Source organism: Ursus americanus, chromosome X, assembly GCF_024610735.1.
Source record: "Ursus americanus isolate L20-20 chromosome X, mUrsAme1.1.p, whole genome shotgun sequence".
NCBI classification, from domain to species: Eukaryota; Metazoa; Chordata; class Mammalia; order Carnivora; family Ursidae; genus Ursus; species Ursus americanus.
This window is the reverse complement of record NC_142164.1, coordinates 33,124,992-33,140,378: the sequence shown is the minus strand read 5'-3', so window position 1 is coordinate 33,140,378 and position 15,387 is coordinate 33,124,992. Positions and strand designations below refer to the sequence as shown.

Genomic DNA, 15,387 nt, shown 5'->3' with positions numbered 1-15,387 from the left:
TTTCTATAAACCTATGAAAGGAGTTCCCTGAATTACAATACACTTAGGGCCCCACCTAGACTTTCTCACACAAATGGCTGTGAAGACAGCTCTTTCCTTGGCTTCTGGGTTACAAGATTGCCACTTGAGCAATGAGGTGCCTCACATGCTATATGGTTACCAGGAAAGACAGGATTTTTCACAAGAGGGGAAGGGACCTGAAGACAAAGGGAAGACGGCAGATGAAAACACAGACATGCAAAATTTCAAACAGTTTCTGATATACTCTCCACCCCCAGCCCACAATTAACAACCACTCATACTCTCCAACCCCAGCCCACAGTTAACAACCACAGTTAACAACGACCTCATCTGGCCTTAACTCCTTATTTTTAAAAATGAGGAAATACCAAGAGAGGTAGATGAATTGTCCAAACTGACACAACTTATTGGTGGCAGAACTAGGACTGAAAACCAGTTCTAATGAGCCCTTTTCACTGACTAAACAATAAATTTTCTTGTTATAAAGAGTCTGTCCTGAGCCTCTTTTACCAGAAGCCTCCCCTGAACCTTGGTCAACCTACTTTCACCACTGAAACCATCAACCCACCACACAGTTTTACCATCATGACATTTTTGGCAGAGTAATAATTCAGTAAGCTTTCACAGAGCACTTTTTTTTTTGGTTTTGTTTTGTTTTTTGCTTTTTGGCCAGATACTATTTCAGGTAAATCTTGTCCAAGATACAAGGTGCAAGTGACAAGTTATAATATCCGCAATAGTAGCAATCCTCCTACTATTTATTCAGCATTCAACAGCATTCCAGGCACTGCCCTGTGCTAAGCACTCTACATACATTATATCGCATAATACTCATAGTCAGCCTTGGATGTATGCACTATTTTCATTCCCATTTTAAAGACCAGAAGCTGAGACACAGAGAAATTAAACAACTTCCTGTAAGTCACGCAGACCATAAATGGTGAAGCTTGGATTTGAATCCAGACAGTCTAGTACCAGAGTCCTTGATGACAATCACTAGGCTAGGCATTTTCCACTGCTAAAATCAATGTGGAGGGCAGCTTCCTGTTTCTACCCACTCAGTTTCATACAACACTATTGCTTAAACAGTTTCCCACTGAGAATCTCCTTTGGAATGGCAAGCCTAAACTATTTCCTTTTTTCAGCCTCACTTCCCCACCTCTTCAAAGCCATGCTACATAATTCCCTTGTTCTAGGAGTTGGACAAGGATAACCCTTGCATGACTGGAGAAACTCCAGGTACTTACCAATAATATGGTTTCCCAAGAAATGAATTATCATAGGCAATTATCACAGGAATTATCACAGGTCCTCTTTTTTTCTCTTCTTCACTTTGGAGACATTAATTAGAATCTCTAATACTTCCCTTCTTGTCTGATGATCAAGCACACTGGGGAAAAAAAATAAAGATAGGTGTTCCTGAAATAACCAGCAGGCCAGGATACAGATTCTGTAAGTCACAAGACAGGGGAGGTTATGGGTAGGGCTAAAAGGATCTAAAGCAAATTTAGAATTACAGCAAGGTATGTAAAAGCTGACAGGACTAACTAATCTTTGGATAAAAAAATAGATATATAGCTGAAGAACTTGTCATAACAAAAGGCACAATGGTGTAAGTATCAACTTGGATTTCAGCCCTGCTTCAACCACTAATGTTCCTGGAAGCAAATTATAATTCAATTTCCATCTATAAAATGGAGGTAATGACACCAGCCTGGCAGATTTGTGCTGAAGATTAAATGAGACAATGTATGTGAAAGTACTATAAGAAGAGTTAAGTTGCTCTGAATGCATAGGAGTTTGCTTCTGAGCAACTTGCTACTAATAAAAAATTTGAAAATAACTTGCTGCAACCCTACACATTTGCTCCTACTAATTCAGCAAAATTGACCTTTCCACAGTTGGTAAGTAGACGATTACTATCAACCTCCAACTTTCACCACCCTTTTTGATCCATCAGTTACCTTTACTGATATTTGCCTTAATAACAGTAATTTCATGCGTTTTGCTTATCTTTTACAGTTTACAAAGAACTTATTAATTATTATAACAAATCTGCAGGTGTATAAGGTTGGTATTACATATTAACAATCAGTAACATTGCAGCTTGGAGAAGTGATGTGACTTGCACAAGATCTCACAGCTGATACAATCTGCATGGAAAGGCAAGGTAAAAGTAGTAAGGGACAGAAAAATGTTGCAAGCCTAAGAATGCAGTTGCTTACATAATATGGCTTTGCGGAAAAGTTCCTTTTCTGCCTTGACAAAGAAATACAAAAAGACTATTCCAAAGTATCTGAAATGACCACAAGTTCTTGTTTCATTTATAAAGGCAGTGAGCAAGTTGCAGAGACAAATAATTATTTTTTAAAAATTAATGAATGGAGTTTTGCAATGCCACTGAAGTGACTTCTGAGAAAACACAAAGTATGGCCATGTCATTTATGTTGCCATTAGACTGAGAAAAAAAACAGTGTTACAAAATTTGATACTTTCCATTCACATTATTTAAGGTATCTAAAAAACCAGCCAAAGCAATAAGAATAGGGCTTGGAGAAAAAGAAAATGGGCAAATAGAGAAGTAGAGCTTGAGGAGAGAAAAATGGAAAAGTGGGGTGATTGCAAAAGCTTAAATGTCATCTGTGGGTGAAACAATTTATGTGGTCTTAAGTGAGAAGGCACACTGACTAGGAGATCTGGGCTCTAGCACCAACTTTGCCAGGGGATTTAGAAAATAATAATAACAGGGACTATGGTTTTTTAAGCTCTTACCAGGTGTCAAGCTCTGTGCCAGATGCTTGATATGTGATGAGGGAGCAGAAGGCTAGCTGAAGAGAAAAGAGTAAGCTGACATCCTGCAGCCTCCCCTCACTCCCCACTCCTGGGTGGGAAATGTGTAACATTCTTCCAGGAATCTCCCAATTATCTTAATGTTAATGCCTTGCCAGAAGGAAAAACAATCTTAGCTTGCTAATAGCCAGTCCTCCAGTATCCTGAGGGTCTTCTTTAACTTATGAAAATCCTTTTGAACCTCCCTTTTCCTTACTTCTCCCAATTCCCAGAGTATATAATCAGCCACTCCTCAAGACCCCGGGGCAGCAGCTCTTTCTGCCCAAGGGTCCTGTCCCCGTGCTTTACTAAACCACCTTTTTGCACCAAAGACATCTCAAGCATTCTTTCTTGGTCGTCGGCTCCGGACTTCACCCCACTGAACCTCACCTATATTCTAAAACCACATCAATATGGATTAGCTCACTTAAGTCTCACAAACATTGATAGTTACTATATTATTATCCCAATATTACAAATGAGTCATTTGAGGCTCAGAAAAGTTAAGTCAATTACTCAAGGTCATGTAACTTAAGCAAGAGAACATGTGTATATCTGATTCTTACAGACTATGTTCCTTTTAACATATAATACTGTCTTTCAACTAATCTCACTTTAGTGAAGCTAAATTTCCTCTCATACAAGTTATCCCTGGGATACCACTCCGTTTCATCAGTTAATCTGCTGTGTATCCATGAACGGTTTCAGGATGTGACTCAAAAGCCTAGCTTCCTGAATAACTAATCTCATTTCAAGGAGACTATCCAACATGCACAAATGTCTATTCATAGCTTCTGGCCTATGGCCATGACTCAGCATCATAATCAGCACCTCTGGAACCTGCCAGATCCTGAGGCCTGACAACATGCTGAGATCAATGGCTCAATCAGCATATGAACTAGTGGTGAGTCAAATTTAATTTAGATAATAACTAGCAAATAATTTGTTCTGCAGTGGAGTAATTCATAAAGAATGCTGAAAATGACTGTGTACTTTCAAACACACACAAAAAACTTTGAATCAGACAGATTCATTATACTTGCCACTAGTCAAGTGTTAAGTCACCTCCCACAAAAATACACAAATACGTTAGGTACGTGCCGAATGATAAAAATCACTGTAGACCAATGAAATACAGGTAGGATCTCTTTTTAACAAATACCACTGTAACAACTGGTTACCTATGATTATATTTGTGTCCTTGACAACATTACATTCTAACATTGTATACAAAAAACATTCTTTCTGTAGATGCTTTCCTGTATGACACCCTGAGTTCATCCAGCTAACAAGTTTCCTAAAGCACACACAAAGCCAGTGAATTCAGTTTTGAGCTACAATAGCAACTCCCAGGTTTACAGTGTTAATTCATAAAGCAGTTTACACATTTCAGAATCAGTCCCTAATCTGAGCTGATCAGAGCTTTATTAGTTTATAATCCCACAAAACAAAAACAAAAACAAAAACACCAACAGGCTTTTACAACCCTTTAAAAAAAAAAAGAACCCACTTCATCCACTTTTTAGAACAGGTCAAATTGTTATTATGAAATATACCTTACATTCTATTCAAGTGAAGTCACAGCTGAAGAGCAATGCAGTATCTTGAAAGGCACCACTTCTCTGGAACTAGCAAAACAATCTCTTTTGTTCAACACCCTTCTCCCCACTACCAGATGCTCCCAAATACTTGTCAGCAAGCAAACACTGTGTACTCAAAACATTAACTTCGCGTAACAACTTCAAAAGTAAATAATAGAGTGTGCCCCACCCCCTCCAATTAAGCAAAAACAAAATACAAAATGTACCATAGCAGGTTTTATTTATTTTTTTAAAGATTTTATTTATTTATTTATTTGACAGAGAGAGAGAACACAAGCATGAACAGCAGGCAGAGGGAGAGGAAGAAGCAGGCTCCCCACTGAGCAAGGAGCCAGATGCGGCCTGATCCCAGGACTCTGGGATCATGACCTGAGCCAAAGGCAGATGCTTAACCGACTGAGCCACCCAGGTGCCCCACCATAGCACGGTTTATATGACTTCAAGGTTATTCTACCAGTATATTCCTTCATGTCCTTGAGGTATAAACTGTAAATACCTGAAAATATGGTATTATATATAGTACCATCAATTCTAGAAAAGAATGCTAACAAAAACATATACATATTTCTATAATGTATTCATTATTTAACAATTAGTTTTGAAAGCCAGGCCCTCTTCCAAGCATGAGGGATACAACAGTGAACAAGACAAAAAACCTGCCCTCCTGGAACTTTCTGGTGTGGGAGACAGACAATAAACATATCAGATAATTAAAATTTCTATTGATTTTTATAAAGAAAAATAAAACAAGATAATATGAAAGAGAGTAATGAGGGCTCCTTTTAGATAGGGTGGTCAGGGAACGCCTCTCTGAAAGTGGCATTAAGGACCTCAATGAAGTGAGGAAACGAATCAGGTAAAAGACACAGGAGAAGAATCTTCCAGGTAGAAGGAACAGCACATTCAAAAACCCTGAAGTGGTAATCAGCTTAGTAGTTCTAGAAATAGCAAGACCAGTAGGATAGGAAAGAGAAAGGTTTTATGATCTCATAAAGATAGGCAGGCTGTAGACCATGGTAATGAAGTTCTCATTTATTTTAGTAAAATGGTAGGCAACTGGACAGTTGTGAGTATAGCAAAATGATGTATGGAAGGAAAGGGTAGAGGCAATAATGCAGGCTAGAGCTGATGGTGACAGGGATCAAATCGATAGTAGTGGAGATGCTGATAGGATCTACTGATGGATTGATTGCAGAGTATCAGAGAATGATGCTTCTATTTTTGTCATGGGCAACTGGATAATTATTTATGCAGCCTGGGGATGACGGACAAAAGATCAGCTTTGTATGGTTCAGTTTAAGCTGCCTATCTAAACACCCAAGGGAGGAAGATGAATAGGCAGTTGGATATTTGACTCTGGAGATCAGGGGAAAGACCATAGCTATAGATATATATTTGACAGTCACCAGTAGATAGATAGTATTTAAAGCCACAGGAACAACTGAAGTCCCCTAGGGTATAAAATAGATGAAATAAAGAAAACAGGACCAAGAACTGAGATCTGGAACCCTCCAATATATAGACGTCAAAGAAATGAGGATGTACCCACAAGGGAGACTAAGGAGAGGCCAGAGAAGTAAGAGGAAAATCTAGAGTTTGTGGTGACCCAGAAACCAAGTAAAGAAAATGTTTTGGGGTGCCTGGGTGGCTCAGTCGATTGGGCAGCTGCCTTCGGCTCAGGCCATGATCCCAGGATCCTGGGATCAAGCCCTGCATTGGGCTCCCTGCTCAGCGGTCAGCCTGCTTCTCCCTTCCCTCTGCCTGTCCCTCTGCCTACTTGTGCTCTCTCTCTCTGTCAAATAAATAAATAAAATCTTGAAAAAAAAGTATTTCAAGGAGACAGTGAAAGATAATGTCAAAAGCTGCTGATTGATAGGACAAGTAAGATGAGACCTGAAAAAGATCTAATGGATTTGGCAAAGGGGAAATAACTGGTGACACTGATAAGGGAACAGGCGGAATATGGAGCAAAACTCGGATTAAAGTGGGCTCAGGAAAGAATGGATGGGCCAATGGAGACAATGAGTACATTTAACTCTGCTGAGAGGTTTGCTACACAGGGGCATAGGTACCTCTATGAGATCATAGGTGCTCCTGCTGGGAGGCAATCACTCATTTCTTCCCTCTTGAAATGGAGAATATCTCACATGAAGGTTTGATCCTACTCTTCCTTGGATTTTTAAGGTTTACTTATTTATATGAGAGAGAGAAAGAGAGAGAGCATGCGCAGAGGGTGGGGCAGAGGGAGAGAGAATAATTTAAAAAAAAAAGATTGATTTATTTATTTCAGAGAGAGTGTGTGTGTGCACAAGCCAGGGGAATGGGCAGAGGGAGAAGGGAAGCAGACTTCCCACTGAGTGGGGAACTTGAGGTGGGGCTCAATCTCTGGACCCTGAGATCACAACCTGAGCCGAAACCCCGAGTAGGACACTCAACCAACTGAGCCACCCAGGCACCCTGAGGGAGAGAAAATCCTTAAGCAGGCTCTACACTTACCAGCTTGGGGTTCAATCCCCACAACCACAAGATCACAAGTCGAGTCAAAACCAAGAATCACACACACAACCTGCTGCACCACCCAGGCGTGCCTCCTTGGAATTTTGCCGTAGCTGTTCAGTAACGGCAGGTGTTCTTATTTGAGGGACACAGGCCAGAGTATTTTAGAATTATACTATGAAAGTGTACCATACCAAGACAGAACATTTTTTCTAGGGCAACTAGAAACTATTAAAAGTTTAGTTTCACTAATGATTACTTTAACAAATACTTTCCATCTGTTGAAATTGTTTTGCAAAGCTATCTCCAACTTCTCGCATTTCTAATGAAATAATATTTTTAAAAACTTACCATTTCTCCAGACTATAGAACATCTTTACTTTCTATGTGCAATCTGAGATTTCATTTTTTTCCTTCTAAATTTGTCTTCTGCAGCAAAAGTCATCAGAAACTATTTTATTTTTATAAGGCATATAAAAAAATTCAGCTGTTAGTCTAGAAACATAATTGAGGATCTGAATTGAGGAATACCAGAGATTCTGGTTCTGGTCCTGATTTCAAAATGCAAAATAGGAACACATAGCCTTTATTATATGTTGAAACTTTGAAACCGAGGGATCAAACAATACAACTGGACAAACTCCCAGAGTTCCAATAAAGTGCATCTCTCTAGGCAAGAGGATCTGTATTCTGGCTTACAGAATATCTGAGACTCAGACCACGGAGGGTAGCTCATCCATCATTTCAGGCTCTTGCTGTTTGCTTCTTCTCCCTCCTGCCCCTCTCTTTCCTGCCCCCACTTCCTTTTCTTTTCTGTTCCTGTTTTCTCCCTCTTTCCCACTTTCTTACTGATGTTTCTCTTTTCCATTAAGTATAAATTAATATATTTTTGGATCACTGGCTGTCCTCATTTTTAAAACACTGGAGCATTGTCTCTTCTCAGTACATTTTCATTAGTTCTTTGGCTTCAGAATAATCACTTGATCACTTGAAGATTAAACCAGTTTTGGAACCTTGTAAGCTTACTTTTTAAAAGTGCTTACGACAGGGGCACCTGGGTGGCTCAGTCAGTTGAGCGTCAGACTCTTGGTTTTGGCTCAGGTCATGATCTCAGGGTCATGGGATGGAGCCCAGTGGCAAGTTCTGCTTGAGATTCTCTTTCCCTCTCCCTTTGCACCCCCCAAAATAAATAAATAAATATTTTTTAGAAAAGTGCTTTTCTAAAGTGACCAAAAAAAGAGTTATTTCTTTACTTGTATGCGGGCAGAGATTTATTGTTCTTCAGTGGACTTACTGCCCTTCATAAAAATGAATTTCCGGCTTTAAGACAACTGGTTTTTATAATCATATCTGCTTAAAAATTCAAAACCCACTTCATAATCCTAAGTGATCTGCCTACCTACCCAGTTTCTCACTGTTTTTTTTTTTAAGATTTTATTTATTTATTTGACAGAGGGAGAGACATTAAGAGAGGGAACACAAGCAGGGGGAGTGGGAGAGAGAGAAGCAGGCTTCCCGCTGAGCAGGGAGCCTGATGTGGGGTTCAATCCCAGCACCCTGGGAACATGACCTGAGCCAAAGGCAGATGTTTAACAACTGAGCCACCCAGGCACCCCTCTCACTATTTTTAATAGCTGCTTTTGAGCCTGGGTGAGACAATATTTCCTAAGTGACTTTAGAGCCCTCTCATCAAAGTGCAACCTCAACGTCTCTATTTTTCCAGCCTGTCCTTTGATTGCTGTGTTGGTGCTGACACAGTCATAGGCATCCATCCAGATCATTTCACAGACATTTCCTGAGCATCTATTTTGCACTCAAGGCTACAGATATAAAAACAAGCAAGACATAGTGTTCCCTACTCTAAAGTCTCCTGAAGGAGCAGTCAAAAAAAACACTCATTACACACCTATTAGAATGGCCAAAATCTGGAACACTGACAACAGCAAATAATAAAAACGATGTGGAGCAAAGGAACAATCATTCATTGCTGTTGGGAATACAAAGTAGTACAGTCACTTTGGAAGACAGTTGGGTGATTTCTTAAAAGCTAAACATATTCTTACTCTACCACCCAGCAATCATACTCCTTGGTATTTACCCAAAGAAGCTGAAAACTTAGGTCTACACAAAAATCTGAGCATGGAGGTTTCTAGTAGCTTTATTCATAACTGCTAAAACTTAGAAGAAACCCAAGAAGTCTTTCAAGTAGGTGAACAGATAAATAAACTATGGTATATCCAGACAATGGAATATTTTTAGTGCTAAGAAGAAATGAGTTATCAAGCCATGAAAGGACATGGAGGAACCTTAAATGCCTATTATTTAGTGAAAGAAGCCAATCTGAAAAGGCTACATACTATAAGATTTCAATTATATGACATTCTGGAAAAGCCAAAAGTATGAAGACAATAAAAACAATGGTTGCCAGGGGTTGGAGTGAGGGACAGGGATGAATAGGCAGAGCACAGAGGATATTTAGGGCAGTGAAAACACTCTGTATGATATTATAATAGTGTATACATGCCATTATACATTTGTTCAAACATATAGAATGTACAACCATCAAGAGTAAACCCTAATGTAAACTATGGACTTTGAGTGGTAAGGATGAGTCAACGTAGGTTCATCAATAGTAACAAATGAAACACTCCAGTGTGGGAAATTGAAAATGGGAAGGCTATGCACGTCTGGGAGCAGGGCGCATATGGGAAATTTCCATACCTTCCTCTTTATTTTCCTATGAACCTAAAATTAGTCTTTTAAAAAATAAAGTATATAAACTTAGAGTTAAGTAAAATATAATACAGGCAAAATTAATAAAGCGTGAGCCTTTTCTCAGCCTACTGGTAGAAATATAAATTGGTAAAATCTTTTTTTGGAGGTGGTGCTGGTAAGATTACTAGCTGTCTCATAATATTCATCTCCTTCAGTAGTAATGGAGTCCCCAAGGTTTAGCAGGACACATGGCCACACAAAATGAAGACTACATTTCTGAACATCTTCTCAGCTACATGTGACATGTGCTTAAGTCCTGGCCCAAGAGATGTAAATGGAAGTGTCATCTCCAATCTCTGGGTCATACCTTTTTTTTTTTTTTTTTTTTTTTAGTTTAAATTCAATTTAGTGGGGCACCTTTGTGGCTCAGTGGCTTAAGCATCTGCCTTTGGCTCAGGTCATGATCCCAGGGTCCTGGGATCAAGCCCTGCATCAGACTCCCTGCTCAGTGGGGAGCCTGCTTCTCCCTCTCCCTCCCGTTCATGCTCTCTCTATCTGTTGCTATCTCTGTCTGTCTCTCTCAAATAAATAAATAAAATCATAAGTAAATAAATAAATAAATAAATTCAATTTCGTTAACATATACTGTATTATTAGTTTCAGGGGTAGAATTTAGTGATTCATTGGTTGCGTATAACACCCAGTGCTCATTCCATCAAGTGCCCTCGTTAATGCCCATCACCCAGTTACCCCATCTCCCCACTCACCTCTCTGGGTCTTACCTTTAAAAAGAATGGAGGTTTTTCTCCCCTTTCCCTTTCCTCCTTTCTCTATCCTGCTGCTTAGAATAGGGTTTTGGTAGGGGCACCTGGGTGGCTCAGTCGGTTAAGTGTTTGACTTTGGCTCAGGTCCTGATCTCAGGGCCCTGTGCTCAGCAGGGGGTCTGCTTCTCCCTCGGCCCCACCCCCTGTTCATGCTCTCTCACTCTCTCTCTCTCTTTCTCAAATAAATACATAAAATCTTTTTAAAAATATTTTTAAAAAAGAGTATGGTCTTGTAGCGAGCCACCTTTGATCAAGTAGATGAGGGAAACACCCTAGGTGTGGTACAGAGTTTGGAGTAGCCCAGGGCTCTTGATCTCACGCAATAAAGCTGAATATTCTTCCTGCAGCCTTCGATTAACTGTCTCAAGACAGTCATGTGAGAGCAAAATAAACCACTTTCTTATTTAAGCAGAACCAATAACCTAATTAAAGGAGTATTTAGCATTGTGTATTAAAATACTTCAAAGGCTCATAACCTTTCAAGCACAAATTTCCAAGAAATAAAAGAAGTTTGCACTTCTACAGTCCAACCTCTCATTATCTACATAGCCTGAGTCAGAAGTTCATTCCTGTAAAGGGCCACATTTAAACTATGTAGCACTTCCTTTGGCTAAAATCTGCAACCAGATACCTGGGGCTGGGGAGGGGGGAACATACTTGAACCACCCCACTTGCAAATATTATAATCACAAAATGCTGAAGCAGAAACTTTTTATAGTGACCAAAAAAACATTTCGATTTCCCCCTCTGAGGCCTTCGAAGTCCTTATAGTGGTAAACAAGAGGATATAAGTGCTGGAGGACTCTCTATGGCCCTCCGGAGGCTCCGCTCATAATAATTGCTCTTGTGAAGCACCGCACTTCTTCCCAACACGACGAGCTGCTGCCACCGTGTTCTGAATGATGTTGTGATGATGCACTCACATATCTTTAATCATACGTAACTTCTCCTTTTCCAGATATTGACAATTCACCCCACGTGCTTTGGCTATTATCAGGATACCCTGGAGTTCAAGTTTCCTCTCAATAAATCAGTACTCATTTTGTCAACAATGTACACTGTTCTTCCTGAAAGAGTAGTAGATAAAGCAAATGGCTGATTTAATAATTAGTGATGAACCACTCCTGGATGAGCAAAGTCAAACATGCCTAGGGAAAAGAACACTACCTGTAATAGAATCACACCTTTAGAACATGGCTTTGTCTTTCTTTGCCTTAGCATCCATGGGAAAGTTAGAATGACTAATACCTCCTATTCCCAACTCCACTTCATTCCTTTGAAAGGGGTGGGATGCTCTTCAGGAGCTCCTAGGCCCATCTGATTCTATTGATACTTACTACCAAAAGACAATGAGATATGTATACAAATTTACACACACAAACACATACTTAGGTTACACCATCTATCACCATGGCTTAAAAATAAATGAGAAAACAGAGGTCAGAGAAATTAAATGATTTTCCCATAATTTCATTTCATTCTAGCTTAGGTCTTTAAGTACTGCCACTTTGATCAGTTGTCAGCTTTGCAAAGACTTGACTGTTTTTTCCCAAATTCATCCATCAGATTTGGCCTTATTTCCTTCCTTTATGCCATCTAGATTGGCTTCCATACCCCAAGCTAAACCTGCCTGTCTGCTTTTTTATTATAACTTCCTAACAAAATCCCAACCCTAAATGAATTCAACTCTCAGGCCTCCCCTGTGCCTATTAACTGAGCAGGTGACTGCTGATGGAACAAGTCCCACAATATATTAGTTCCATGATAAATTCCTAACATTCCATTTTATATAAATCCACTGTACTACTCAAAAACACTATCACACTTCTCTGTTCAACTTTATTCCATCATCAACAACAATTAAAGCCTTTTTCTAATATCTTCAATTTTGTCCCTTCCCTCCAACCTCAGCACATGACCTTGCCTCTTTAAAAACAAAATTAAGCCATCAGATGGAAATTCCCTCATCTTCCTGATTCCATATTTTCCCCATATCCTCTCTTCCTTCCCTCCTGCTATAATGAAGGACGTGTATTTCCTACTATCTAAGATAAAACACCTCTTGTGTGTTTTGAATTCCCACTCTGCTCAGATTATCAGAAATCTTACAATTTAATTTTTTCCTTCTCTTTAATATCTTCAACATACAAAAGATGTATGTATGTATGTCTCGTCCAGATACATCCCATTAGCATTCAAGCATGCTCATCTCTCCCTAAGCTTAAAAAACATAAACTACCTTGCCCACATATGTGCCTCCAGCTATTGCTCCAATACTTCTTTACAGCCAAACTTCAAGAAAGAGTTGTCTATATTTGCTATTTTCTCCACATGCCCCCACTCACTCTTTATCACTCCATTTTCTTCTAGGTTTTTCCTTCATCCCATCACCAATCCATGACTCTCTTAAAACAGGTCCCACTAGAATAACTACTGACCTTCATGTTACTGAATCAATATTTTTCATTCCAATCTTGTTTCTCTTTTAGCGGCATTCACCTGTTTACCACCATCCTTGAAACACTATCCCTTTGGCTTTTCTGACAACAGCTTCCCAGTTTTCCTCCTATCTCTCTGGTTACTCTTCATTTCATTTTTAGGCTTATACTTTACTTATCCTCATATTACACATCTCAGTTCTTTGGTCTTCATTTCTTCTGACTCTATGTTCTCCCTAGGTAATTTTATCCACTCCTACACCTTCCATTACCATCAATATGACAATGAGTTTCAAACATATATCTCTCATCCAAACTAGTGCTCTAAGCTCCAGACTTGTATATCTAATTGCTTTATTAAGATCTTCACTTGGAAGTCTCAAACACACCTCAAATGTAAAATGCCAAACACCAAAATAATGCTCTTCCATCTGAAAATGGGTCCTCTTGTCAGAGATGTAGTTTCAAGGTGTAGTAGTTCCATCTTACTAGTTAGCAGCAGTGTCCATTCAACAGTACAAGCCAGAAACCAGACACCCTAGACACCTGACATTACATCTCCCATGTCCAATTCATAATCAAATTCTATTCCATTTTCAAACATCCCTTGAAACTACTTATATCCATCTATACCCCTCCCATGCTAGTCCAAACCAAATCACCATCATGATTTGCCAGGACTGTTACAATAGCTTTAAAAAAAAAATTTGTATCCAACCTTTAACCATCACCAACGGGCACTAACAATCATGTTTTTAAGTAATCTATATGCTGAATGTGGGGCTTGAACTCATGACCCCAAGATCAAGAGTCACATGCTGTACAGACGGAGTCAGCCAGGGGCCCCTACAACAGCTTCTTCATACATCTCCTTGAATTTACTCTGGCCTTACTCTATTTCTACATTATAGGCAGAGTGCCTTTCTTCTGTTTTCAAAGTAGGAACTTTTACATTAGCATATGCCTATTACACAATAGGCAATAAGTTTTTGGTTAATGAATGAATGAACTGATATGGTTTTAAGACTGTAAACTAGTTATTTCCAAAGGTCCTCTTATTTTGGAAACCTGACAGACTACTAATCCAAAATAAATTTACCAATGCTCTATCATGGTACCTTGATACTTCCACAACATTAGTCACCAAAGGATTCTTCTCAATAACATTTCTGAGCATGTAAATAACATACCAGTACTTGTCAAAGAACAGCTTGAAGAATGTATATCTATCCTAGAATGGTGATAAATTCCACTTATGCAGATGATCTTAAAATATCCAGATAATCCTTCTATACTTGATTTCAAAACTCTGATAGACAATATAACAGTTTTGAAATAGTTTTCTCTGTTTCAAAGAACATGAATACACATGGGGACTATGAATACTCAAAACATCAACGTAACTTATCATCACTTTCCTTTCCTCTATTTCCAGTACCAAACAGTAGCATGACTTCTCAAGCAGTGTCCTAAAATAGAAACATAAGAGTCATCCTAGATTCCTTTTTCTCATTTATCTTCAATCACCATTTAATACACACACACACAATATCATAAAGATTCCATTCTCTAAATACCTTAGGCGGCCATCCATAATCACTCCATCTTCAGTACCACGACCCTAATCCCAGCCCTTAACATCTCTTGACTGATTAACAGCAATAAACTCCTGATGCATTTTCATCTTCTAAAAAGACAGATTCATGTCACTTTCCATGCTGTAGTCAGTGTGACCTTTTCAAAACACAAATATGTCCCTTCAAACTCCTTCACTAGTTTCCCATTGCCCTACAGAATAATTTATAATAATAGCTCATAATTCAATGTGCTCATAGTGTGCCAGTGCTTCTGAAAGCATTTTACTGGGGCGCCTGGGTGGCACAGCTGTTAAGCGTCTGCCTTCGGCTCAGGGCGTGATCCCGGCGTTCTGGGATCGAGCCCCACATCAGGCTCCTCTGCTGTGAGCCTGCTTCTTCCTCTCCCACTCCCCCTGCTTGTGTTCCCTCTCTCGCTGGCTGTCTCTATCTCTGTTGAATAAATAAATAAAATATTTTTTAAAAAATGAAAGCATTTTACTGTATTAATTCACTTAATCCTCATCACAGCATTATGAGATAGGTACTGATGTCACCCCATTTTACCAGTAAGGAAACTGAGGCACAGAGAAGCTAAATGATTATTGCAGGGTCTCATAGCTGGTAAGTGATGGAGCCAGATTCAATGCCAGGCAAGTGTCATTCCAGAATTTGTGCCCTAACCTCTATGCTGTATTGCCTTTCATAAAATAAAGCACGAGCTCTTTAGCATGGCAACCTACACTTTTCATTATCTGGACTTTACCAACACTTTCAGTCTCATTTCCTATATGTAGATCTTAAAAAGTAAGGTCATGTTTTATCTCTAAATTTTTGTCTATGCAGGTCCCCTGATACTAATATTGTTTTACCTAGCCTAGCCACGGAT

The 15,387-nt window shown here is 39.3% G+C and overlaps 1 protein-coding gene across 2 annotated transcripts in view; it reads right to left on the bottom strand.

Annotated features, from left to right (window-relative positions):
- IL13RA2 (interleukin 13 receptor subunit alpha 2) overlaps window positions 1–15,387 on the bottom strand; it is a 79,468-nt gene that overhangs the window by 25,186 nt on the left and 38,895 nt on the right. For both annotated transcript variants that reach the window (XM_045804985.2, XM_045804984.2), the window contains exon 2: window positions 1,269–1,411. The gene's annotated coding sequence lies outside the window, so the exon portion shown is untranslated. The remainder of the gene's footprint in view (window positions 1–1,268; window positions 1,412–15,387) is intronic.